Source organism: Prionailurus viverrinus, chromosome E1 (genome assembly GCF_022837055.1).
Source record: "Prionailurus viverrinus isolate Anna chromosome E1, UM_Priviv_1.0, whole genome shotgun sequence".
NCBI classification, from domain to species: Eukaryota; Metazoa; Chordata; class Mammalia; order Carnivora; family Felidae; genus Prionailurus; species Prionailurus viverrinus.
This window is the reverse complement of record NC_062574.1, coordinates 50,122,956-50,149,849: the sequence shown is the minus strand read 5'-3', so window position 1 is coordinate 50,149,849 and position 26,894 is coordinate 50,122,956. Positions and strand designations below refer to the sequence as shown.

Sequence of the window (26,894 nt, the reverse complement as noted above, 5' to 3'; positions counted from 1 at the left end):
ATCGTCACCAGCTCCAACAGCATGTCAGGCGGGCTCTGTGCAGCTAAGTGTTCACTGCCCGCCGAGAAGGGCACCTTCCTCTAGCGGGTGACAGGGAGCGTGGGCAGTGGGAGCCTGCCCCCCAGGAAACCAGCCGTCCCGGTGACTGGGGGTGCCGCTGTTTTGCCCATTCGCGCATTTCCTCATGTGAAAAGGGAGGATAGAACAGTGCGCCCTCCTTAGGGTCATGAGGGCTGAGTGAGGCTATAGTTGTCTGTATTTGCTCTTCAGGACCATGTTGATGATGGTAAACGACAGTAATTTTTTCCATCTCAAGAAAGAGGCCCCGTCTAGGTACCTTTGGATTCTAGAAGCTTTTCGCTTGCTTTTTTTTTTTTTTCTGGTTTATGATAAGTTTAAAACACACACACACACACACACACACACACACACACGCAGGGGAGAAGGTGGGGGGGGGAATGTTTAATGAGTATACAGTTTCCTTTCAGGGTGACAGAAAGTTCTAGAACCAGATACTGGTTGCACAACCATGTGACTGTACCTAATGCCACTGGCTTGTACACTGTAAAGTGGTTAAAATGATAAGTTTTACAAGTATTTTGCCACAATTTAAAAAGATGTGCACTGGGGTGCCTGGGTGGCTCAGTCGGTTGAGCGTCCGACTTTGGCTCAGGTCGTGATCTCACGGTTCGTGGGTTCGAGCCCCACGTGGGGCTCTGTGCCGGCAGCTGGGAGCCTGGAGCCTGCTTCCGATTCTGTGTCTCCCTCTCTCTCTGCCCCTCCCCCACTCATGCTCTGTCTCTGTCTGTCTCAGAAATAAATAAACATAAAAAAAATGGTTAAGATGGGGGGGCGCCTGGGTGGCTCAGTCGGTTAAGCATCTGACTTCGGCTCAGGTCATGATCTCACAGTTTGTGGGTTCGAGCCCCACGTCAGGCTCTGTGCTGACACAGCCCAGAGCCTGGAGCCTGCTTCACATTCTGTGTCTCCCTCTCTCTCTGCCCCTCCCTACTCATGCTCAGTCTCTCTCTCTCTCTCTCAAAAGTAAATAAACATTAAGAACATAGAAATTAAAAAAGTAACAAGATGTACACAATCCGTACACATATAATTATGCAACACAAGGAGCAGCTGGCTGGTCTCCATCTGTGGAGTGTGCAGCTCTTGAACTCGGGGTTGTAAGTTCGAGCCCCATGTTGGGTGGAGAGCTTACTTAAGAATGAAAAATTTTGGGGGCGCCTGGGTGGCGCAGTCGGTTAAGCGTCCGACTTCAGCCAGGTCACGATCTCGCGGTCCGGGAGTTCAAGCCCCGCGTCAGGCTCTGGGCTGATGGCTCAGAGCCTGGAGCCTGTTTCCGAGTCTGTGTCTCCCTCTCTCTCTGCCCCTCCCCCGTTCATGCTCTGTCTCTCTCTGTCCCAAAAATAAATAAAAAAACGTTGAAAAAAAAAAAAAATTTAAAAAAAAAAAAAAGAATGAAAAATTTTTTTTAAAAACTCTGAAACTTTATTGATATAAATAAGGAAAATTTATGTCCAGAAGAAGCACATAGTGGACACATGCACACGCCTCATTTCTTTTTTTTTTTTTCCAATTTTTTAAATATTTATTCATTTTTGAGAGAGAGAGAGAGAGAGACAGAGCACAAACAGGGGAGGGGCAGAGAGAGAGGGAGACACAGCATCCGAAGCAGCACAGCCCTCGTTTCTAATCTCTGAAGGCAGGATTAGGGGTCCAGACACACTTGTGCGGTCCCCCGGCCCCCAAGCTCAGCTTTGTGACTTCGGGCAAGCGCCTTGGTCTCTGTGGCCCCAGGCCACAGAGTACATACATGGCCCCTGCTAGTCTGGCTGGGCCACCTCTACTGATGGAAGCTCCTGGAAACATCACACGATTGCACACAACGTGTAGTCACTGCTGAAATCGTGTGCTTGTGGGATTTAGAATGCTCCTACCTCCATTGCTACTTGGACTGATTTTGAAATAGATCTTCCCGCCGTGAGTGACATCGAGGTGGGAAGAGATCCATGCAGAGTGACCGGGGGCGGGGGGCGGGGGCAGGTCCCGGTTTGGGATTAAATACCTCCATCAGTCGGCAAAGTCTCTGTGTGCAGGTAACCTCAGAACCAGGTGCTGGGGGAGGGGGGAAACAAGAGGAAAGGGAAACCCAGAGTTTGGGGCGAGCGGAAGAGAGAGAGGGAACACGCACGAGAGTGTGCCCAGAGTTACGCAGAAGACGGGTTAGGAAAATCTGGGCCCCAGGCCCACGGCGTTCTGTTTTCCGTTGTCTTCGTTAAACCAGACGTGGGCTCCCGGCCACGCTGCAGGTGCACGCGGCGCAGGGGCTTCTCCTGGGCAGGTCTCCTTGGCTCCCGGGGAGGCAGCGCTCCCTCCTCCAGACCTGACTAGTCAGCGAGCAAATAGCAGCCAGCAACCAGATGCGCGGTGGCGACATTGATTGTAATTCTCTCTCCTCTCTCTTTTTCTTTTCTTAGAGAGCCCACAGTGCCTCGGGAAAAATTGGCTGAATAAAAGGTATAAAGACTTTCTTTTTTTCTTTTCTTTTTTTTTTTCCTGAATAGTTTTTGACAGATGTGAGCATGTTGAACGTCTTGGGCGCTGCTGCTGCTGAATGCCAGGGGTTTCCGGGGCTTCCTGCTCACTGGAGGGAGGGGGCTGGGGGGGGGCGGGCAGAGAATGGAGAGTTTGGCTTGCTTCGCACTCGATGGCGTGTCCTCTCTTGTCCCCCAAAGCGCCAGCCCGAGGTGTGCTGGGAAGGCAGGTGTGGGGACCAGAGGAGCCAGAAAGGAAATGAGGGGACGGGAGTGTGTTTATGGGTGACATTGCTTAGCAACTGCCACCAGCCAGAGAAACAGTCCCTCCTCCCCCCTCCTTTGCTCTGCCCCCACCCCAGACCCCAGGTACTTGGGGCACAGGTGCGCGTTCCCCTGGCCTTCGGAGCCTGGGGTGCTGCATGTCTCCGCGTGGCCCAGTCTCCTCGGGGAGGGGGCCGCAGAATCGGCTCAGGTGCCAGCGGTGACCCTCGTGGGGGGGACCGGACCCTCCTGACCCCAATCCCCGGTCCATGACCCCAGCCCTCGGTCTGCACACTCCTTGCAGCCAAACCTCCATCACCCGCCTGCAGCCGATCTCCTTCGAAGGTTCGCTTGTAGAATTTGACTTTGCAGAAAATTCTATCGAAGCTGTGATGTATTATCTGTTGTGAACAGATCAGAGAGTGCAGGTCCGCCGTGTGTTTGTAACCCTGGGCTCCCCGCTGGCTTCCTCGGGGTTGGGGGCAGCGCTCCTGGGTCTCAGGCCTTGTGCCCAAGATAGCCCAGCGTTTTCCGCAGATCCAAAAGGCAAAACAAAGCTGTTGGGTGGCGGGGTCTGATGTCCGCCTGAGCCAAACACCGGAACCTCCTTTTGGTGGTCTCTTTTGTATTGTTTTTACCCCCAAGTACACGCTGGCCTCAAAAGTGGGCACTGTCCAAATGGCCAGGGGGCTGTGTCCTAGAAGCCGGTCACCTCAGGGCCACCCGGGTTCGTGGAAAGGGCAGTCCTGGCCCCGCTCACTGGTGGGACGGGGACAGTGAGGCAGAGCTCAAGGCTCCGGTTCCCGTGCATGACAGGGTCCCCTGGGAGGGGCCGGGGGCTGTCCGTCAGCGTCCGATGCAGTTCGACTGGGGGGGAGACGAAGAAAGTGTGCCTCGTGCTCTCATCGGCGAGGTCTCCCCCTCGCAAGGCAGAGCCTCCTGGACGTGCCATTTGGTAAACCGAGTCTTACTTTACAGGGAAACGACCAAAGGAGTCCTCAGGTGAATCTGTGTGTAGGTCAAGGAATCCACCTCCTAAGGGGTGACACGGCGATTTGTCTGCCTCGTAAGCTCGGGTTTTTGCACGTTTGTTTTTTGAACAGCTTTACCCAGGTCTGCGCACACAATCGACTACGCGTGTTAGAGTGTGCAATTTGATTAAGTTCTGACACCTGTTTGTACCCCTGACGTCGTCATTACAGTCAAGATACCGGACGTATCCATCAGTCTCCTTCGAAGGATGTATCTTTTGTCTCTTCCTCCGTGCTCTCCAGTCCCCTTTCCCGGCAAACACTGATCTGCGTGAGTCCCGTCGCTCTAGAATGGTGTGTATTCCCTATGTTCTAGACAGATAAAATCATACCGTATGCGTTCCTTCTTGTTGTCAGAATAAGTATTCTGAGACTCCCCCAGGTCATGGTGTGTGTGTGAATAGCCGATGCCTTTTTGTTGCCGAGCGGTGTTCCATGCTGTGAGTTCACTACAGCCTGTTTTCTCCGTTCACCCCTGGAAAGACACCAAGCTTTTTGGTTATTACGCATTATTCCCATACAAGTGTTTGTGAGACACATGCCTTCTTTTCTCTCGGGTAGAACACCCACAAGCGAAATGACTAGAGTTCATGGTGAGCCTGTGTTTCGCTTTTTAAGTAAACGTCAAAGTGTTTTTGTTTTTCCCAAGTGGTTGGACCATTTCGCATGCCCGCCGGCCACGTGCGGGAATTACACCCATCTCTCCAACACTTGTCGATTATTCTACATCCTCTCCAACACTTGGTGCCGTTGGCTGTGGTAATTTTCGCCATTATGGTGGGCATTGGGGTGGTGTCTCATCGTGGTTTCGTTTGCATTTCCCTGCTGATGAGTGATGCTGGACATCTTTCCATGTGGTTGGTTGACGTCCATCATCTTCAGTGAAGTGTCTTTTCCAACCTTTGCCTGTTTTTTTTAATTGGGTAGTTGTCTCCGTACTGTTGCATTTGGGGGGGTTCTTTATATATACTGAATACAAGTCCCTTACAGATGCACGCTGTGCAGCCATCTCCTCCTAACTGATCTGACTCGCGTAACAGTGTCTTTGGAAGAGCTGGCGTTTTAAATTTTGATAAATTCCAGTCTATCCATTTGTTCTTACGATCATACTTACGATGTTGTATCTAAGAAAGCTTAGCCTGACCCTGGCTCACAAAGATTTTCTTCTCCTGTACTTTCTTTAGACGTTTTGTAGGTGTTAGATTTTATGTTTAGGTTTCTGGTTTATCTTGAGTTCCTTCCTGCGTGTGGTACAAGGTATAGGTTGAGGGTCATTTTTCTGAACTGAAGCTGTGCATTGATTTCAGTATTACTTACTAAAAGACTGTCCTTTCTCCTTTGAGTTGCCTTTGCAACCTTGTCAAAAATCTGTTGTCATATGGACCTGATCCCTTTGATCTATATGTAGTCTGTCTTGGTGCCATTGCACACTGTCATGACTATCATAACTTTATAATAAATCTTGAAATCAGGCGATGTTAACCCTCCAACTTTGTTCTTGTTTTTCAAAGTGGTATTGGCTACTCTAGGCCCCTTAAATTTCCATATGGATGGCATTGAATCTATAGATCACTTGGCTGGCCGGGGAGGGGGGTGGGATCATTAACATCTTAACCATATGGAGTCTTCTGCCTCATCAACAAGTTATGCTCCTCCATTTATTTAAGACTTCTTTAACTTCTCTCAACAACGGTTTGTACTTTTCAGCCGGCAGGTCTTACACAACTTTTGTCAAACTTACCCTAAGTATTTCATATTTTTTATGGCTACTTTAAATGGTATTTTTCCTTCAGTTTCTGACTTTTGCTAGTGTGTAGTCATTTTTTAAAACTGTGTGTATGTTGGGGCGCCTGGGTGGCGCAGTCGGTTAAGCGTCCGACTTCAGCCAGGTCACGATCTCGCGGTCCGTGAGTTCGAGCCCCGCGTCGGGCTCTGGGCTGATGGCTCGGAGCCTGGAGCCTGTTTCTGATTCTGTGTCTCCCTCTCTCTCTGCCCCTCCCCGTTCATACTCTGTCTCTCTCTGTCCCAAAAATAAATAAACGTTGAAAAAAAAAAATTTAAAAAAAAAAATAAATAAATAAAATAAAACTGTGTGTATGTTGACCTTGAGTTCCACATCTTTATCGAACTTACCTGCCAGTTCTAGTAGCTTTTTTTGTGGATTTCATCATATTTTCTGCAGACGATCACGGTGATACAGATGATCCATTGATAAAGACAAGTTTACTTTTTCCTCTCCAATCTTGACGTCTTTACTCGTTGCTGTTGCTTTGTTTTTGCTCCACCAGCTAGAACCTCTAGGACACCGTTGAATAGAAGTGTCATGAGAATAAACACCCTTGTTTTGTTCCTGATCGTAAAGGGAAAGTAATTCTACTAATTGTCATGTTAGCTGTAGGTTTTTCATAGGTTCCCTTTCATTCCGTGTCTATCGCCAGCGTGCTGAGAGTTTTTATCGGTTTTTATTAAGAAAGGGTGTTGAGTTTTCTTAAACTCTTTTCTTGTGTCTATTGAAATGATAGGTGCTTTTTCAGTTTGTGAATCAGATGAATTAGATTTCCAAACTTGAAACGAGTCGATCACTCACTATTTTTTAAGTTCATTTATTTATTTTGAGAGAGGGAGAGAGAGTGAGGAAGGGGCAGAGAGAGAGAGAGAGAGAGAGAGAGAGAGAGAGAGAGGGAGAATCCCAAGCAGTCCCCTCCCCATTAGCATGGAGCCCGATGCGGGGCTTGAACTCATGAACTGTGAGATCGTGACCTGAGCTGAAGTAGGAAATTTCACTGACTGAGCCACCCAGGCACCCCTGTTTTCCTATTTTTCTTTATTTCCTTTTTCCTTTTTTGTTTGCTGTCTTTTGAACAGAGTTTTTAAAATTATTGTGTTCCATTTTATTTCCATTACTGACCTATTCGTTATCGCTCTTTGTTTTGTTATATTGATGGTTGCTTTAGAGTTTATGAGTTTTTTAAGCTGGTTCCCACCTACCTTCAAATGATTGTTAACCCACTTGACATACAGTATAAGCATACATCCATTTCTCCATCCTGGCCTTATATACATATGTTATAAGCCTTGCAACATAATGCTATTTGTATTTCTTTGTTTAGACAGTGAGTCCTATTTTAAAGAGATTTAAGTGATAAGAAAAAGCTCTCCTGTGTTTATCCATATAGCTACCATTTCTGGTGGTCTCCATTCCTTTGTGTGGATCCATATTTCCATCTAGTGTCACTTCCCTTGTCTCCGAAGGACTCCCTTCAGTATTTCTTACATACGGCACCAACCTGCCGGTGGTAAATTCCTTCAGTGTTTGTGTATCTGAAAAAGTCTTTATTTCAACTTCATTTTGGAAGACATTTTTGCAGGGTGCAGAGGTCTGGGTTGGCAGGTGCTTTTTCTTTCAGTGCTGCAAAGGTTCAGGGCCTTCACAGCTCCCGTGGTCTCAAAGCCTGCTGTCACTTTCATCTTTGTTCCTCTGTACAGAATGTGTCCTGTTTCCCTGGCTCCTTCTAACATTTTCTCCTGCAGTGTTTAACCTGCCACTAATTTCATCCGGTGTATTTTTTTTTTTTTTTCACATCAGATGTTGTAGTTCATATTCTACAGGTTGAACTTGCACATTTTCCAATATCTTACAATATCTCTACTTACTTTCTGGTACACGTGGAATATAGTCATAATTGTTCTAACGCCCTTGTCTGCTAATTCCAACATATGTGTCAGTTCCAGGTCAGTTTCAAATGATTGATTTTTTTTTCTCCTCATTTCCCGTGTGCCTGGTAATCTTTGACTGGATGCTGGACATTGTAAATTCTACCTTGCGGGGTGCTGGCTACTTCTCTTCCTATAAATATCCTCGGATTTTATTCTGGGATGCAGTTAAATTACTCAGAAGCAGTTTGATCCCTTCCTCTCAGATCTTACTGCTAAGGTTTGCTGGATGGGCCCGAGGCATGGTTAGTCCCCATCAAGCGATCCCACTGCCAAGGCAAGGTCGTCTGAGCGTGCTGCCCCGTTGTTCCATGAACCGTGAAGGGCTCCAGTGAGGCTGGTGGGGACACACACGTTTCCTGGCCCCGTGTGCATGCTGAGTACGGTTTCCCCTAACCGTTCACGTGGTTCTTTCCTCAGCCTCGGGGCTTTTCCTCAAATGCACGGGATGATCAGTACTCGGCTGGACACTCACGGGGACCCTCTCTGGTTCTCCAGGGTCTCCCTCTGTCCAGTTCCCCGCTCTCCAGCCCCCTGTTTTGCAACTCCAGCCACCTTGGTGTCCCTGGGCTCTCAGCCCTGACTCCTCAGCTCAGGGAGCCCACCGGGCTCCACTTGTGGTCCCTGAGTCTTAGCCTAGAAGTTCTGCACACAGTGAGCCATGGGGGGCTCCCCTCACTGGTTTCCCGCCTCTCAGGGATCACTGTCCTTGCCGATGGACAGGACAGTGTGTGGTCCTGTGTCTTGAAAACCGTTCCTGAGTCGTTTGCCACTGTGCCTGGTGGGAGAGTAATTCAGTCCCCGTTCCTCCATCTTCACTGGAAGTGGAAACGTTCTCCCGTCTGAACTCAGGTCCTGTCACATGTGGTCTGGAGACGCCCATGCGCACACACATACAGGCAGCCCCAGGGACACACGGGTCCGTTGCCAGCCCTCATCCCCATTTCCCTCCTCAGCCAGCCCTGGTTGGAGGCTCGTGGGAACACGTGGTCCGAGCATACAGACCAGCGCTGTTGTTCCGTTTGTCTTGAGATTGGCCTCCTTCTCCTCAACGCAGAGGAAGCTGCAGCCGTAGGAGCGTAGCTCTTGAAAGATGGTTGCAGAGGGCTCTTCGTGGAGCCTCTTTTCCGGAACGCTTTGATGGTAAAGAATAAGGGAGGGGGAACAATGCCTCCAAGGCTCTCAAAACCTCAGTGGTAGGGGAGGTCAGAAACCCGGAGAGAAGGGAACCAGTGCCTCCCAGCAGCCCCGCTGCCTCTCCAAGGAAGCGTGCCACAGAGCACTGGGGACAGAGTCCTCTTTGCCCTAACAAGAGAAACCAAGCAGGGAGGAGGACCCATCCGAGGCCCAGGCTATTCATTCTTCTGAATCCCAGTCCCCTCACCCACCCTCTGCCAACCCGGGTGTGGACAGAGCCACGTTCTTTATCTGTGCACGGCACTTTCCGGCCTTTAAGGGCCTCAGACTGCTGTCAGCACATCCGACCCGTGTTATCCCGTTTGACCCTCCCAGCAGGGTCCATCTTATGGATGGGGAAACTGAGGCCGAGGACGGGCAAATGATCTGCCGAGGCTCATGCTGCAATGGCTGAGGCAAGACCACAGCCCTGACTATCCAGGCTTTCGTTTCATGCTGAGAATTTTCCTTGAGCAAAGTTGAGGTTCCCAGTAAGAGTGTGGGTTTCTTAAACTGAGTGTCTGAGCTTCCGTCACAGGTGCCTACGCCTGTCATGCCACAGGAGCCAACTGACCGGCATGGGACACAGACTCCACCCCCCACCCCCCATCTCCGGCCCATGAGGGCTCTCCTCTCCTTCGAGAAAGCATTCTCATTGTCAGGGTGGTTGGCTCGCTAGTTTCATGGGCCTACAAAGCTCCTCACTCATTATAGAGCTTTTCTGGGAGTATCAGATGCTCGGAGCTCTCTGATATGCACGCACACGTGTGTTTGGACTAGTGCATCAGTTAGGCTGTACGATGGAAAGAAAAAGGTAGGGGGAGATGCCCAAAAATGTTGACCACAAAGCGTTCACCCAAACCCACGGCCGTTTCTGACTCCGCTAAGGCCAAAGCTGCATCGCATGAGCAACAGGAGAACCGCGTGCCAGAAAATTCCCAAGTCCTGTGTCACAGGGACTGAAAAGGGTCCCCGATGCCTCCCTTGACTTTCAGGATGTGTCCAGCTGGGTGGCTTTGTGCTGCCCGCAAAAGAGGCAGGACACTAAACATTTGAGAGGGGAGCGGGCAGGGTGACAGAAAGAAGAGCCTGCGTACTCGCGCGTGTTTGTGCGGAAGTATGAAAACCCTGAGTCTGTGTTTTCCCCAGGGTATTAATTACAGTTGGAAAGGAGGCTTGTCCGGGCGTGTTCCGCTTGGGCAGAGTAATTTATCATCCGGTTTCAGGGAGCGGGAGGCAGGTCACGGTGCAGAGAGCAAGACACACATCTCTCTCTCTGACTTCACAGCCGCCCCACCTGCTCCAGGGTGGACGGCTGTGCCCAAGGCACATGCCCGGGGACGCACAGAGGGCTCTCCAGGGGAGAGAGGGGAGCCTCGGCATGATCCTCTTAAGACAGAAGCCGTGATGGGAGAGGCCCGTGCAAGTCCAGCCACTTGGACGTGTGCCTTTGATGGAGGGAAGGCCGGCCTGGCTGCCCACACTGATGCCTTTTGATCCTGTCGGCCCTCACTGCGACTGACAGGAGGGCAGGTGGTCTCCGTGGGGGTGGTCTGAAAAGAAGGCGGATTTTATTCCTATCGATGGCTAAAATCAGCGTCTGTGACTGTTCGCCCCTCAGTAGAGTAGAGGTCGCTAACGATGCGATGGTTGTGATTTGGGACCTCCCTGGCCTCGGCGACGTGGCTGGAGAGGAGAAATCAGCACAGAGGACCTGGCCACTCCTCCCTCTGCCTCTGGGTCCTCCCGCCCTCACCTGGGCACCGGGACCACCCCCTGCATCCCTCCAGCTGCTCAGGATGCTTTGCTGGCACTTTGCTTCTGTCCTCTGACCCACCCCACGGCCCACGGGGGCTCCTGCCTCCCACTGCTGCAGGTGGACAGCAGACCCTGGAGCCCGCAGCGACCTCACATTGGCGTTAAGCAGTTTAGGAATGGTTTTTCTGAAAAGTTACGAATTTACGTAATAATAAGTACTCATTTATGATTAGGTCACCTCTCCACGCCACCCTCCCCCTCGCACCCCAGCCGGCAGACGACCGGCAGGGCCCCACTCCCATGCCTGATCTTCCCATGAAGGGACGGGCCCAGTGCAGCACCAGTGACCCGGTCAGCGCAGGTGCCGTGAGCACCTACTACGCGCCAGGCACCGTGCTAGGTGCCGGGGATACGCTGAACCAATCAGACCGATACTCCGTCAAATGGTCGCTTCCTCCGGGGGGGGCCTCCTTGGTTTCTGACATCGCCGGGGCCGCCTCCGGCAGGTCTGTGAGAACAAAGGGAAACCCACGGAAAAGCGGAGGCCCACCTTGCGTCTGTGGATGTTCCCTTGCTCTGCTGTTCGGCCTGCAGCCTCCATCTCTCAGGACTTCGTTATTCCTCTGCCGGCACTCGGCACACAGGGCTGGCGGTCTGTGCCAGGACCGAGAATTCTCCACGGCTCCTTTGTCAGGTGTCCAGCCTGCCAGCCCGCTGGCACTTGCAGATGAGCTGGAGGGAGAGGGGGCAGGGGAGGCGGACGGAGGAGCGAGGACGGGAGCAGAGCGAGGCCGCGAGGTCACCGCCCAGGATGCCCAGTAGGCTCCCCCAGGCCGGCCGGGTCCCAGGGCCCCCTGAACACCCTGGCGGAGTCTGAGTTTTCCTTCTCCGGTGTCACGGCGAATGTGTTCACTCTCCTCCCCCTCCCCAGTGTCACACCTGCTTTCCCCTCGTCCACAGGCCTGCAAATCCCCGTAATTGGGTCTAGAATGGCGGCCGTGTGTCAAACAGCCCTAGGCACCAGGCCCTTTCCCCTGGTGATTCTTCAGCCCCATCACCATCCAGAAAGGTGAATGCGGTTGTCCTCACTTTGCCAGAAAGGAAACTGAGGCTCAGAGAGGTTTAGTAACCTGCTCAAAGCCACACAGTGAGTCAGCAGAGCTGGAACGGGAGCCCAGGTCCTAGTGACGCCAGACCCGGGGCCCTCCCGCCCCAGCAGCCTGTCAGTTTGTGCCTGGTGTCGTCAGAGACACAGCACATGTTCTCTCAGTCAAGGTTGGGAGGAGAAGAGAGGACTGCTCGTCAGGCCAAGCAGTCATTCCTGCTCCCCAGAGGGCACTGGCTCTAAAGAAATCTTCAGGATGGCTGGAGGATCTCGCATATTCCTCCTTAGACACCGGGTCCTCCCCGTCTTTTTAAAGAATGTACTACCAGGGGTGATGGGGGTGCTTTTAAAGTCTAAGTTGGACTGTGCCCCTCCCCCAGCGCTCACATCCTCCAACGGCTCCCGGTTCTCTTGGAGAAAGGCCAAGTCTTCACAATACCCTCCCGTGTAAGACCTCATGTGATCTGGCCCCATCACTCCTCTGACCACCTCTCCTACTGCTCCCCCTCGTTCTCATGACTCCAGCTCCCGGGCCACCTGGCCCGTTCTCTGAAGAGCCAGGCACATCCTATGACAGAGCCTTAGCCTGTACTCCCTCTCCTAGGAGAGCCTCGGGGCTCTTTTCCTCGACTCCTCCAGATTGGACTAAGGATCACTTCCCCACTTAGGTCCAGCCTGACCATCCCCTCTTCTAATCAAGGACAGGATAACAGTACGGTTGGTTGGGTGCTCTCAGAATTGTCTGAACGACTACCTCTGAAGAATGCTGGCTCCTGAGATGTCCCTAGAGGTGGGCCACCGGCCTCTGTTCTCAACCCCACCCTAGTGATGATTTTTATCAGTGATTCACATAAGCATGTGATAGGCATGATGACCAGGTTCTAGTTAATCTGAAGCTGAGAGGAATAAGTAACAGTTTGCCTGGTCTACTGGCTGGGAACAGAGAGGAAATTTAACTACGTTTAATCATCAATGTAAAGGGCGGCTGAGTGGCTCAGTCATTTACACGTCCAACTTGAGCTCAGGTCATGAGCTTACGGTTCACGAGTTCCAGCCCTGCATCGGGCTCTGTGCTGACAGCTCAGAGCCTGGAGCCTGCTTCGAATTCTGTGTCTCCCTCTGTCTCTCTGTCTGTCTGTCTGTCTCTCTCTCTCTCTCTCTCTGCCCTTCCCCTGCTCGCACACTGTCCTCTCGAAGATAAATAAACATTTAAAAAAATGTTTTTAAAGAATTAGTGTAAAATCTTGCTCCTGGGTCCAAAACTACTAAACAGATGAGTATAAGAGGAAGGAGACTTAGGGGTTTTAACTGATGGTGAGTTCGGTATAATTAAGAGGACTGTCCAGTCCGCTCGGACTACCACAGACCGGGTGGCCTGAAACACGGCTCCAGAGGCTGGAGTCCGAGACCCCAGGACTGGTGCAGTCAGGTCCCGTGAAGGCATCTGCCAAACCGCAGACCATCGTACCCTCATGTGACGGGCAGCTGAGGCAGGAAGCAAGCTCTCTTGTGACCCATCCAACTGTAATCACCCCCCCAAACACCCCCCCAAACACCACCGCGCAGAGAGGTGATGTCCAACATACGACTTTAGATAACTTTGCAGGGGGGACGCATTCAGGACAGTGACCAATAACTTAGCATCCAAACTGAGGGCATGACTAACACTCCTGGTGCGAACCAGGAGTGTCCCGGGCTCACGGGAGGGTGTGGTCACCCTAAGCATCAACGGCTGCCCTCAGAAGCCCGTTTTGTTGGGACTGCATGAGAAGAGGCACGTTCCCAGAGGACCGAGTTGGTCGGCTGGAGGCTCCGTGGAATGTCGGGTTCCCCTTGGAGGTGGCTGCCGTGAGCCACGGGGGACCGTTCAAGGGACATCCCGTAGGAGTGAGAGCTGTTTGCTCAGAGGAGGCGAGTTGGGGCAGCCAGCTGGTGTGCCTCCGATATCTGAGGGCCGTCCTGCAGAAGACAAGGGGAGCCTCAGACCCACTAAGGTCCATGAGACCAGTTCTGGGGGGCAGATCTTGGGGGGGCTGCATGAAGGACAGCTTTCCAGGGAAGACAGCCAGGCAGTGATGGGTGGGCCACCTCCGTTCCCTCCTCATCCTCAGGGGCCTGCAGAGGCGTTTCTGTGTCAGGAGGGGACAGCCCGGTGACTTCTCGGGCCTTCGCCAGAGGCGGTGCTCAGTGGCCAGCACGTGTCACTGTGTGGGAAGCCCCCCTTTCAGTGAGGACGCAGAGAGAGGGCCGGCAGGGGGAAGGGAGGCTGAGGTCAAGCCTGCCCTCCCTGCTTCCTTCTGCTGTCCCCCCCAACCACCTGCTCAGCTCCTCTCACCGCCCCCCCAATGCTGAGGTGGGTTTTCCCTTCCTAAACCCTCCCTCCTGCTGCTGAATTATTGAAAGTGTCGTTGGCTTTATTGCCGTGTTGGAGGGGCACTGCCGCAGAGCCGCAGAGCTTGGAATGTGCCCACGGTCCGGAGATTCGCGGCGGCCCTTAGCATCCCCTGCCTGGGCCCCCGGGTGGGGGGAGCTGCTCCCAGCCCCTCCCCTCGCCCTTCCCCCATCATTGACTCCCAGTGGCTGGCCTTCCGACCGGAGGATGCTGTGTCCATGCCGCCCGCCTGGAGGGGCGTGGATTGAGTTTGTGGCAGATGTGACTGCCCAGCCCAGGTGCGGAGCCACGTCTCCGTGCGGGGCCCAGAGACGTCCCCCAGCAGCTGACCAGCTGAACGTCTCCAGGGCATGTGTGGAAGTGGCCTTCGGGGGGCGGGGGCGGGGGCGGCACTCTGATGTACGTTTATGGGGAAGGGTTGGCGTGGAGGCGTGGCTGTGTGTGCACAGTATACACACGCGTGTGTGCAGAGAGGGACCCGTGCGCTGGGGGGGGGGGGGGGGGGGTGTGCATGCGCACCTGTGCCTGCAGCTCCTTGTGTGCACATAGCTCCTCTGTTCCGTGTGTGCACACGGGTGTGGGCTTTTACGGCAGGCGTCCTGGAGGTTAACTCAGCAACAGGCCCTGTTTGTGAGATGTCGCCGTCTGAGCCACTTTCCAGAAAGGGTGATGGTGTGGCCGCCCCAGGGTTCGGAGGATGCCAGGAGACACGTGGCTCGTTCGGGGAAGCCGCTGTCAGCACGGTCAGGCTCCCCGGGCTGGACCAGCATGAGAGAAAGGGCGACCAGTCAAAGCGCTTACAGGGAAGGACTTCCCCACTCGCTCCCCAGAGGTGTGGTGTGCAAAGTCCAGCACTGGAGCCCCAAACTCTCCCTCGGAAACTGGCTGGGAGACCCGGACAGGAGAGGTGACCGCTGCTGTCTCTCCACGAGGAGGCCCCCCCCACCCCCGCTGAAGGCAGCGCAGCCTTGAAATTCTTCAAGTTCTGTGCCCTCAGCCCCCTTTCAGGGGCACCTGCTGTGTGCCCAGCTCCTCGCCAGCTGGCCTGGCTAGACAGGTGTGGCAGAGCCCCCCTGACCCCCAGGAGCCACCCATCTGCGCAGGGCAGAGACAGCAAGTCCAAACTCAATGACGAGGCCACGTAAGAGGGCTGGATGCCATGGAAAGTAAGGACGGGGGCTTGAGACCATCTGCGGTGGGCAGTGTGGTCTCTGGGAGCTTTCTGAGCCCAAAGCCCAGCTCCACAGGCCTCTCTGGACACACCCAGAGGAAACGCGACCAGGTGGCAGCCTGGAGCTGTGTCCACAGGGCGTGGCTGTTCATCTGCCTCAGCCAGGAGCTGGAGAAAGAGGCCCAGGGACGCGGGGTGGGTGTGGGCACTGCTCACTCACTGTCGCTGGAGCTCTGGCCTTTTGAAAAGCAGAGGGGGCCAGACCTTCCTCAAGCCACAGGGAGGCAGGGGACCCATTCGGCTCCGACGTCTTGCTCCTGGGTCGCTCACCCTCCAGTGGTACAAGTGTGCTTTTTTTGCGTGTCATTTGACTGTTGATCATTTGGTCAATCTCCTCTGATCTTTGAAACAGCCTGGGAGCAGGGATGGTGCTGTCACCCTGGCTTAGCTCAGAGCTGAGCTGGAAATGGCAGAGCTGGGTTTGCTGGCCCTTGGGCCTCTGGACCCTCTGGCCAGGCCCGCTGCTTGGCTTGGGCCGGCCCCTAAGTGCTGGTGCGCCCCCAGGGGCCTGAGAAGACCATTAGACCTGCTGCAGATCAGGCAGCGGGTCCCCGGGGAATCTGGTCTCCTCTGACTGCATTCCCGACCCCCAGTGTTTGCAGCTTCTGAAGGGTTCTGGAAACAAAGAATGCAGTGTAAGCACACACACCCCCAACCCCTTCCCCGTGCCCAGCATCCTGCCAATCCCAGGAGCCTAAAGTCTGATGCCATTCTCTCCAACCTGGCGCCCCCCCTTAGGCTCACCCAGCCAGGGAGTCATAGGCTGGGCCTCGGACGGTAGCCAGGGTGCTGGGCCAGAGGCTCTCGGCCACCAAACTCCTCCTCTTCCTTCCCCGTCCAGCCCTCCTCCCGGTCAGCCAGGCCTTCTTGGGGTGGGGGTGATGGGGCACGGATGGGGTGGTCCCCACTGAGGCCAGTCACGAACCTCCCTGTGCCCCCCACCTTCCCAAAGCTGGCCTTCGCGGAGCAGGAGGTGCTGCTTCTGACAACCCCGGGCCAAAAGCCACCCTGCGGGCAGAAGTGTTGAGCTGTCAGGGGTGGATCTTGTTCTCTCCTGGCCCGAAGGCACCAGCACACACGTCCCTCTTTCGGCCACCACCCCTCGCCCAGCTGGTATCACTCTCCAGTGCGTCGGAGCCCCGTCCCCTTATGCAGCTTCTAGGCCTCAGTTTCCCTAATTGGAAGAGACCTTAAGAACTGTAGCAAGATTGATTGGCTTTCTTTTTCTCCTCCTTTCTATCCTTCAAAGAGGGGGCGGTGGCCTGGGTGGAGAGGCCCAGGTCCCTAGGTGGCCTGTGGCCCACAGAGGGCACTGGCCTGAAGCAATGGACAGCGGAGCAGGGATCCCAGGGGGGCTGGATCCCGAGGCCTCTAGGCCAGCAGCATAAGGGTGAACGGGGAGGGCAGCGTGGAAAACAGGCGGGACAGATGTGGGCACCTCACATGGGGGTGGCCCCATCCCCCAGCACCCCTGCCCTGTGGCACCTGCTCCAACACATCACTCCACTGGGCTGGCCTCATCTCTGCACGCCGCCGGGGGTGGGGAGGCCGCCGCGTGTGCAGTGGAAGCCGTTCTCCCCCTCCCCCCTCCTCCCTCCCCGCCCCCTCCCAGACTCGGGGCTGGGGGTGGGGCAGGCCTCCCCTCTCTGTCCCTGCCAGCTCCCATCTTGTCACCCTCTGAAGCCGAGAGGGACTTTCGGATGACACTAACAGCTGCGCTTTCCCCTCTCCCGACGGTGGCCCTCCCCTTCCGCCCCCCACTTGTCCAACCTCAGGAAAGGTCCCCCTTCGGGGATCCAGTTGTTAGGCTGGGGGAGCTTGTGCACCCCCCACCCCCGGCCCAGGGAACCTCCCGGGGCCCCTGCAGGAGCGCTCCACCCGGACGGACGCCAGGGCCCGCACGGAGCCGAACACCCGGAGAAATAAACTAGGGGAGGAGGCGGGGGGAGAGGACTGGCGGCCAGCACAGCGACAGGGAGGCAGAGAGGGGAACGGCACTTCTTCACCCCGCGGCAAGTGCCCGCTGGACTGAGCGTGCCAGGAGCGGAGCGGATGCGGCCTCCGCCACCCGGTGGGCCTCCTCCCGCCTCCACCAGCCTGCCTGCTTTGGAGCCAGGGGTCCGAAATGATGTATTTCTGGGTATGTACCAGGCGTGTCCCGCTGGGTTGCCTTCTCGGCTCCGGCAGACCTGGGGCTGAGATGCTGAGAAGCGCACAGAGCCTCCCCCACCTCCCAGCACCTGAAGGGGCCCCTCCGCGCCTCTCCCCAGTGCCCAACCGGGGAGTGCTGGGCTCAGGGGTGACCCCAGCCACCGCCAAGTGCTGCCTGTGGGGTGGAGGGGGTGGGCTGGGGGGAGCCGGGCGGAGACTCTGAACCCCCTGCATGGGGTGCACTGTCTGTCCCCCTCTCCCCACCTCCCAGCCCGGCCCTGGGAGAAAGCGGGTCCCCAGCGCAAACTTCAGGTGGTTCCCAAGACCACGCACACCCAGCCCCGCATCTTCTGGGCTCCTGCCTCCATCCCCTTTTCTCTGAGCTACAAAATCAACTGGGGAACTGGATCTTGGAAAGAACGGTGGGGAAATAAACGTGAGCCCTCAGCCAACACGCCAGGGCTCTGAGGCAGGAAACCCAGGAAGCTCCCCCAACCCAGCACACCCACTCCCTGCCCCCTTGGCTGGCCATGCACCTCTTGGCGAAGGAAATGACCGTCCGTGGCAGAGATCAGAGTGGGGGTCTCAGCCAGCCCTAGGAAAGGGTCCGTGGGGAGGCAAGGCAGGAAGGGCCCCCACTGCAGGGCAAGCAGAAACACATCCTTCCAGTTAAGCGGGACTGAACTGGGAGGAGAGGCCTGGTGTATACACGTGCACGTACATGCATGGGTGCGCCAGAATATTTTTCACATGCTCTCTGGCCTCCAGGCTCCCATGGACGTGGTCTGGAAATGTCTGTGAACTGTGTGCTTTCCTCCTGAGGGAGAAATTTTCCCCTGGGCCCAGCCCAGTGGCTCCAGACTGAGCACTTCCCAGGCTGTGAGCTTCCCCGCATCTCGGCCTTTCTTCCAGGCCGCTCAGCCTATCCAGCAGCTTCCTCCTCCCGGGCTACAGCCCATCCCCGACTCCCCAGGGAAGCTCTCAAGGGTCCAGGGGACCTCACTGGGTGGGACTGAACTGGGAACAGGGGCCGTGGGGCTCACTCTGGGCGGCAGGACCGGAGGTCGGGCAGGGAGTCCGCAAAAGAGGCCAGGCAGCCACAGGGGAGGGAAGCAGTGGCCACTGGGGGTCAGGACAGCTGTGGTCAAGCTCTGCTCAGTCCTGCAGACCCCATTCCCGCTCCAGGCAGAATTGGGGCCAGGGTGAGCCCAGAGGCTCCGTGGCTGCATCCTTTGCAAAGGCCGTTGGTTCTGCTGCAAGTGCCCTGACTTTCCCACCCACGAGTCCCCAGGCTTTTGTCTGTTCTGCAAATCCCCCCTCCTTCTTCAAGGCCGGCCTCAGGGAGCACCACCCAAGGGACACTGTCCCTGAACCTGCAGGCAGAACAGATTTGTCTCTGCATCTTGGCCCTCAGCAGCACCAGCCTGGCATATGTGAGCTGGCCCCCAGTCCCTCCTGTGGGCAGGGAGTCCCTTCAGAGCCTGGCAAGGGTGGGTGATGCTCCCGGGTGGCGGGTTGGCAGGCAGGGCGGGCACTCTGCCGGCTCCTCGGGGGTCCTGCCTCCCAGGACGCCCTCCCTCTGCCCACACAGTCTGTTTTTTGCCCACACTCTCTGGCAGGCCCTGGGGACGTGCGAGAGTGTTCCCTTCCTGAATCTTTGAGGCTATTTTAGGACAGGGGTGGAGCTTGACCGGGAGAGCCACCCCCCCCCCCATCTCATCTTCCCAGGCCAGACTCCACTTCCAGGCAGGGGTCTGACGCCGTTGCGACAGGCAGGACCCTCCTCTGAATCTCCTGTTGTGGATCCGCCTCCCTGAGCCATGCCACCCACCCCAGTTTGCGATACGGCACCCAAACCCCCGAGTCCTGAGTCCACACCCCCCAGCCCCAGCCCCACACATTCCCTGCCATTCCCATGCTCTGCACACTCGATGCATCGAAGATGCTCATTTCTGCTTTTCCTTCTTCGTCCTACGGGTCCCAGGAGGGTCCCCACCCACCAAAGTCTCCGGGACTAACTCTTAGCGACCCCCACTCCCTGCGCAAGCCAGCCCTGTGGGCTCCGCCATTTCACTCGGCCCCCTTCCCCACTGCCCCGGGCCCAGCCCCCGCCCGTGTCATGCTCTCGTGCCCCAGAAGGCCAGGTCTCACTTTCTTAGCCTGGAGCACAAAGTTCTTTCCCATCTGGACTGCTTAGTCCGGCCTCAGCTCCCACAGCTCCTTCACCTTGCCAGGACCCCTGTGGCCCAGCCAGGCGGAGCTGCTCCCCTCCCCAGCCACGTTCCTCCTCAAGCACCCGCCGCATCCTGCCCCCCATCGGCTGGTTTCTCCCTTCCCTTCAGGGTCAGCCTGCTTGGAGGGAGACAGGAGGGGCTGCAGCATGTCAGCATGTCAGCATGCCAGGGAGCTCGGATGTCACCACCTCTAGGAAGCCTTCCATGACCACCCCCACCGCGAGGTGGTGTTCCTTCCTCTGCACCCCCATGCACTGATCTAAGGGCGTCATCATTACCCATATACTCTGCCATCTCCCCTCCCCCAGCTGCCCCTCCAGGACCCTGACTGGGTCTTGCTCAGCCCTTTCTAGTGCACACAGCGTGACTGCCACTTGTCCAGGGCTCTGGAAGCTTTGTGCGCTAGAATGAAGGAGCTAGAAGGCCCCTTCCAAGGGGCAGGGTGGGGCCTGGCCACAGAGGGTCCTCTGAAGACCCGTCCAACCTTCCGTCCCCAGCTGGCCTTGACCTGAGGGTCACCAGCTGACCCCGTGGCTTCCCGTGCTCTGCACACAGTGTTTCAAGAGGACATTGGAAGTATTGTCGCGCCCAGTTTGAAGTTGACAAAGTTGCAGCCCACAGTCCGTCGTGAAGGGAGCTAATGATGAGCCGGGGCCGGGGGCCTGGCTGCGGTAAAGCAGGGGTTGGGAGCAGAAGGGACCCGCCATTCCTGGCCCTTCCAGCCTGGCCATGGGGGGCTCCCCCCGTGAAGTTCACCACCGCTCTGTGAGAGAGGCCCGCCGCCTGCTTTGGGGGCATCTCTCTGCCTTTGGGCATCTGAGTGGGGACTCCAACTGGAGTCGGGCTGCCACCGAGGGGGCAGACAGAGGGGGCTGGAGTGGAGGCGCCACTGGCCTGACCTGGGATCCGGTGTTGCTGCTAAGCAGCTGTGTGACTTCAGGGACTCACCAAGCCTCTCTGAGCTCCAGGTGGCCCGTGCGGGGAATAGGTCCCGATGCCACTGTGCAGGTCGGATAAGAATCAGAGACAGGCCACGTGTTTTGTGCGCGTCACAGAGGGAGAAGGCACGGGGCGGCCCCAGGACAGCGAGACATTCTGTTGTTCTCACCCGCCTGGGCTCTGCTCCAGGCCACGTCTCTTCCTTACCCCAAAGCTCCCTCTGGCCTCACTGCTGTGGGACGAAGTCCACACCAGCTGTCGGGCCTGTGCTGCTGGTGGCCTGGGTCCCCCACACCCTTCAGGACGTGTAAGGAGGAAGCTCAGGCTGACCAGCGTGCCCAGTGTCCCTTAGCTGCCCGTGGCAGAGCCAGGAACTGGCTTCAACCAGTTCAGCTCAGAACTGGCAGCAACCAGTTCTCCCAGTCTGTCCCCAAAAGCCTTCCTGCACTCGCCTGCCTCGGGGCATGTGCTCCTGTGGCGTCTCCCCTCCTACCCCTTCCCGGTCCACGTCTGCTGTCCCACCCTGGGCACCCAGTGGGACCCACGCTGTCCACCCTAAGCCCTGACCTTCGATCCTCTCTTATGCTTGGCACCCCCAGACTGGGAGCTCCGTGTGGGCAGATCATGTGTCTGCACTGCTGTTCTCGCTGAGCCCTGGCAAAGGACGAGCTCGTCAAACACTTGTGAACGGATGCTGAATGGGTAGAGGACAGATGGATGGATGGATGGATGGATGGATGATGAGTAGATAAAAAGAGGACGGACGGATGGACGGACAGATGGGGAAAAGAAGTAAGGGGGGAGGGGGGAAGGGGGAAGTTGGTGGTGACCTGTCTCTGAGGAGCAGGGTGCCTTCCGTAGCTGAGGTTGAGCAGGGGTACTTTCCAGAGCCTCCTGCGTAGGTCACAGGCCTGAGGCCAGAGGTGCAGAGTGACTTGGTGGTTGACGGGGCTGCGGCCCAAGCTTGCGGCGAGCCAGCCGCCAGCCTCTCCTCCCCCCCCCCCGTTGCCGGGCCCGGCTCCAAGGGGCCCAGAAGCAGCTGCGCGCAAGGTTAGGGTCCAGGAACTTCAGCGGCTGGGAGCTGCCAGACCTCAGGCAAGCAGGCTCCTTGGACAGATGGAGGGGCAGACAGATGGCCTAGGGAGGCGCTGGCCCAGGGTGTGTGAGCACCCGGGTGGGGGCGTGGCATTGGCCGCTGCCCTGGAGGAGGAGGAGGAGGAGCAGGGACCTGGGAATAGGGATGTCCCCAGCCTCGGGTTGGGTAGCAGGAGAGGCTGGGGGTGGGGAGGCCAGTGGGTGGCTTCATAATTGACTGGCAACAGGCAGAGACGCCAAAGCGAAAGTCTCCAAATTACCAGTAATTGCGGGAGAAATAAAGAGCAAACAGGGCGAGCTGAATGAGGTTTTCTATAAATATTATGTTTTTTAAAGTTTGCCCTGGAGTAATAGAAGCTGTTTAAGCGCTAATATCCTGTCTGTGCATTTAAAAAGCCTTATAATGAGGATTTAGTGTCTTCCTTTCCTGAGGCCTGGGATCTGGGGGCCCCTGGGTCTCTGGCCTCCTCTCTCCTGGGTGGCTCGGGATGAACACCCCCAGGAGTCTGAGAACCTGAGCCGACCTGGCTTCAGCACCCCCCGGGGCAGAAGCAGGTGCCCTCCCTGCTCTGCCCACCCCCGTTCCCAGGGTGTTCGTGGGCCTCTGGGTCCCTTCCCCTCCCCCACCCTCCTTCTGACCAGCGAGGCCACAGCAACATTCTCTGGGTCCGAACCCCTTTTGTTAAGACTGAGCCACCTTTCGTTCATTTCGTCAAGGCCGGCAGCCCCAGGGTCGCCCGTACCTGCAGGGTCTTGTCTAATTAATGAGGGGATATGGGCGCTCCTGGATGAGCCACCGACAGGACCGTGTCTGGCTTTATTGAAACCATTAAGCAAAGCGTTCGTTCACGCCAGCAACAACTGTGCGGGCGTTTTCCAGTGGTGAGCAAGAATACGGTAGGAGATGGGCCCCCTGCATCGCCCGAGAGGCGGCTCCGGCAGGGCCCAGGCCCGGTCAGGAGAGCTCTGGTGAGGAGCCCCCAAGGGAGCTCCGTCTTAGGCCATCAGAGAGGAGACGCAGTCCCTCGATTTCAGTTCTCTGCCGGCCTCTGGTGTGCGGGGACGGAGTGGGGCTCGCGGGCTGACTCTGGCGTTGTGCGTAGAGGACACGCGTCCGTCTAGCGGCCCCTGGCACCACTTACAGGAGCAGAAATGGGTCAGGTTGCCGTGGCATTCGTGGACTGTGCCTTGCGAGGCAGGCAGTGCCCACGTGGAAGATGCCCCCTTGTCCACGGTTCCCGATCCCAGGCAGTGAGTGCCAGGTGCAGACAGGTGGGCGGAGGGGGGCCCCCGGGCCTGCAGTGGCGGGGTGGGGAGGGGGGGTTGCTGCTACAAAGTCTGGTTGTGACACCCCAGCAGCCCTTCTGCCGATGGCGACAAATGTTCCCGCTGTTGCTGGGGTGGAAGGCAGGAGGGGGGATCTTCTAGCCCATGAGCACCTGTCGGCAACACCAGTTGCCTGTTGACACGGTCTCCTGGGTGCGAGGTGGCTGTAATGAAACCTCAGCGCCCCCGTGGCGGAAGGAGTCTGGAACCTCACAAAACAGCAAGGACACGCGTAAACCAAGGAGGGAGGGGAGCGGACCCCAATCACAGGCAAGCCCGCTGGCTGCAGGGTCCTGGGGAGGGCCCAGCCCTTGTCTTCTGCCGTTGTTTCGTCCTGCCCAGTTGGGCAGTCGCTACACGCAGGGCCCTGGGAAGAGTTGCAGGTAAACAGTTTGGGACTTGATGCTCTTGGGAAAGGACCAAACTGATGGATGGAGACAAAGGTGCCTGGTGCGGTTGAGTCTGGTGGCCTTTGGGCTTGCTCCCCTCCCCACGTCCTTCCCCTTCCTGGGAGATACAGGCAGGGAGATGTACCCCACCTGCCCCGGCCACCCCCCAGCCCCAGTCTGGTCACAGGAGAAGGGGATGCTGTCCGGATCAGGGCCGAGGTGACATCCACGTCCAGGTCCCGAGCAAGTGGCAGGGAGCCGGGGGCAGGGGGATCTTCTCCCGTTTCTACCCCTGTCCCATCCACACCCTTCCCAGCCTCCTGCACAACTGAGAACTGGGGACTGTTGGAGATACTTGTGGCTCCCAAAGAGGAGGGAAGCAGGGACCATAATGGTAGCCACGCTCCGCAGGGCTGAGGAGGAGGGTGTCTGGATTTTCTGCTGAAAGAAGCAGGTTCTCTGAAATCTAATCTCTGCAGCTAATGAAGAATGGGGAGTTGAGTGGGCAAGTGTGGGTCAGGGAGCTAGGGCGGCTGCAGGCAGGAGGCAGGACCTGGCTTCCAAAAGCAGGGTGACAAAGCAGGGGTCACCAGGAGGGAAGAATTGGGAGCAGAAGCCAGGCTGCGGGGGAGAAGGGAGGGGCGCCCAGGGTGGGCTCAGCGGGGAAGAGTGGGGAGTGGGCAGGGCCTCCTGGGGTGTAGACCCCTCAGCTGAGGGATGCGAGGAGAGAGGGTGGTGACACACCTCAGTCAGGCGCCAGAGGACCCATGCGCATCTTCAGGGAGCCCGGGGCCTTGAGAGTCTTGGAGAATGGAGAACAGAGACCCCGGGCCCTCCACCCCGGGGCCATTTTTCTGCCATCCTGTCCCCGGTGTGGTTAAGGATCTTCAGGTGAGGCCATGCCCCTGGGTGTTTGTCAGTTCCTCAAATGCAACAGAACTCAAGCAAGCCGGGAGGCATGCTGGCTGGTTGTCTCTGAAGTCCGCAGGGCACCAGCCCCCCCCTCCCCCCCGGTCCGGCCTCCCCACGCCCAGCCATGAGCTTGCTACAATGTGGACACCCTACGTGGGTGCTGAGCACCCTGAGTGGATGTCAGGGTTTCACAGAGCACAAGGCAAGCACCGTGAAGTGTTTTCGAGGCGAGCCTGGCTATGTGAGCTGCCCCTGGTTCTGGCGAAGGCATTTTGAGACGCCGCACCCAAGGGTGGGAAGTACATACGGGCAGCAGGGAGTCAGAACTGGGGAGTGGCCAAGGCACAGCCCTCCAGGAGTCTGAGGACTCTCTTTTCGGGGCGTCTGTGGCTGAAGCCCCCCCCCCCAACCCGCCCCGGGGATCTGACCCCGGGAACACAGCACCTGCTGCCTGGGTGGTGCGCAGGGGTTCTCCTGAGCCGCTGACTGGCCCCGATGCCCCCTCCTCCAGGCTGCACGCCAGAGTTCACCCGGAGCCGGTGCATCTGCTTGGCCGAAACCAGGGTCCTGCTAGCTGCGATTTCAAAACTTAATTACGGAAAGAAGTTGGGATGAAGGGCCTTCTGCTTGTCTTCCTCCGCAGCCGCCCGTCAGCAGCCGGGATGTGGAGCATCCCACTCGCGGCTCCGGAGGGCGAGCAGGGAAATGCGGCCGGCGTTGGTGGGGTCAGAGTGGGGCTGCGACGTGCTGGGATGAGCTGGGATGAGCGTCTTGGTGCGGCCCCGTCCCTTCCCCACGCCTGACGCCCACAGCCCCCACGGGGGACCGTACGACCCCCTTGCGCGCACGGCTCCACCTGCCGGGAAACCTCCTTCCCGGAGCTGCCCGTCACCGAGCCCTCTGAGCCCTGCTCCTAATGTGCACGTGAGGCGTGTGGGCTGGTTGAAGGCCTGGGGAAGGGCCGGACAACCTCCAAAAGTCAGTGTCCGGAAGCCCAGGCTGTGTGCGGCAGCCCTCGTCCATCCCTGCACACCCCCAGCGGGCACGGGGCAGGTGGACGTTCACGCATCACCCACCTCGGCCCTGCTTCCTGAAAGGTAGCCTGGCATCATGTAACCAGAACAGCCGACGCTTTGACTCCGTAATCCCGCTCCCGGGACCATGTCCTCGGGAAATAACTCAAAGGAGGAAAAAAGCTTGAAGTGCCAGGATATTTATAGCAGCGGAAGCAGCCCCACCGGCTGGATCCTACCTGTCCGGCGGTCAGGTAATGGTTAAGCGAATTACGCAGCAACCACTCGATGGGATATTATGCGGCCTTTACACCTGGCACACAGGAAGACTCGATACAGGGAAGGTGTCTTTGAAATATCATTAAGTGAAAAAGTAGGACACCTGATTCCAACTAGGTAAAAATTATAATTACACAGAGATAAAGCTCAGACGAGGCCACAGAGAAACGGAGGCGGTGGGGTTCAGATGAAGCGGTCGGGAGGGTCTAACTCTGAAAAGAAATCGGAGGAAATAAATAAAAATTCACAGAAGAAGAATCTCCCTCGAAGCCCCCAGCCCCATGTGCTCTGGGGGGAGCCGCGTCCGTCTGTCCCATTTGCTGCTGGGGGGAGTCACGTCCATCTGCCCGTTTGCTGCACGTCCGTCTGTCCCCTTAGCTGCCAGGGGGGAGCCGCGTCTGTCTGTCCGTTTTCTGTCGGGGGAGGAAGAGCCACATCCGTCTGTCCCATTACAGCACCCCCCTTGCACCATGGAAATGCTGTCCTTTTATGGGCAGTGTGAGCCCAGCACACAACACCTCTGGCTGCGTGCCCACAGGCCACTTCCTGGCATACACTTACGGAGCAGGTGCAGTGTGGACACTTGTGTGGAACACCGGGAACAGAGTGGTCCCTGCAGGAGGGCCACCCGTAGCCGGGTGGCCTGGGCAAAAGAAGAAGGGAAAGACTGTGCAGACAGCAGCCTGAGGCAGGACGCAGGGTGATGTCTCACCTGGTGGCCGGCAGGAGCAAAGGGAGACGAGCAAGCCCAAATGTGGGGACGGGGCCATGGACAGCTCTCGCTCAGGCACCAGGAAGGGGCATCCCTCCCTCGAGGCTACTCGATTCTGCTCGCCTGGGATTGACATTCCATGAGAAGGCCAATGGCTGACTGTGTTTTCGGACAAAGACACCACGAGGAGGAACCAGCCAGAAGCTGGAAATTGCCCAGAAAGGGAAGTCAGGCAGTGGTTGGAGACCCCAATGGAAAGGAAGCCAGTGCCTCTGTCTCTTACCCTTCTCGCTGCCCCCAGCCCCTGGACGCCACTGAGCCTGAGGCTCACCCCTGCTTGCTGTCGGCTGGGCTGATGAGGATGTGTGGCGGCACTCAGGCCGGCGGAAGGGACCGGAGCCGTGGTGCCGGGCCCGAGTCCTGTCTCGAGAGCCGCAGCGCAGGGCCTACAGATGGGGACCCTCGCCTGCCAGGCAGCGCCTGGGCTCCTCTGTGCCCACGTGGTTACGGCGGCACTGGCAGAGGTTAGAGCAGATTTTCTGCAGAAACAAGGCTTTCCCCGGAGCTGCAGGACGGAGACGGGATAAGAATGGAGGGGAAACACCAAGCCCAGGCACAGCGGCC

General features: G+C 57.1%; 1 protein-coding gene across 4 annotated transcripts in view; it reads left to right on the top strand.

The window, feature by feature from the left end:
• The window catches only part of RBFOX3 (RNA binding fox-1 homolog 3), a 450,332-nt gene that overhangs the window by 326,849 nt on the left and 96,589 nt on the right, over positions 1–26,894 (top strand). For all 4 annotated transcript variants that reach the window (XM_047833696.1, XM_047833697.1, XM_047833698.1 and 1 more), the window contains exon 4: positions 2,493–2,532. The gene's annotated coding sequence lies outside the window, so the exon portion shown is untranslated. The remainder of the gene's footprint in view (positions 1–2,492; positions 2,533–26,894) is intronic.